This window comes from Penaeus monodon, chromosome 32, assembly GCF_015228065.2.
Source record: "Penaeus monodon isolate SGIC_2016 chromosome 32, NSTDA_Pmon_1, whole genome shotgun sequence".
Classification (NCBI taxonomy): domain Eukaryota; kingdom Metazoa; phylum Arthropoda; class Malacostraca; order Decapoda; family Penaeidae; genus Penaeus; species Penaeus monodon.
The window spans coordinates 24343199-24343703 of NC_051417.1; positions in this window are offsets into that span (position 1 = coordinate 24343199).

The window sequence follows — 505 nt, forward strand, 5'->3', positions numbered from 1 at the left end:
ATTTTACCTGAAATGTTTCGGCAAGTCATGCGTGGGAGGGGGGAGAATAACAAATATACTCAGAGCATTGTTGTTCCCGACGAGGCCGCGGCGGTGTGGAAAATGGGCAAGGAATTAATGGTTCAGTTCGTCATACCAATAAAACAATATATTATTTCTCTTACCAACTTTAAAAAAACAGACTCACGTTTAGCAATGGTTCTTGATAACAACAATGAAAGAATGAAATTTTCTATGCTCATAACGGTGGTAAGAAATAGAACGAAAGTAAGCAAATATTACGTTCTAGATGGGATAAAGATTCTGAATGCTAATAATACATGGACAGAAAATGAACGGCACTGAGGCAAAAACGTAAACAGGTAATATAGATCGTTCTAGGTGCCGATTTTGTAATATAAATACACACTGTGTATGTTATTCGTCATACGATCATCTTTAGTAAAGGTCACTAAATGCACGTTTTGCCGTGCAAATCACATGTTTATCTCTTCATTTCCTCTTC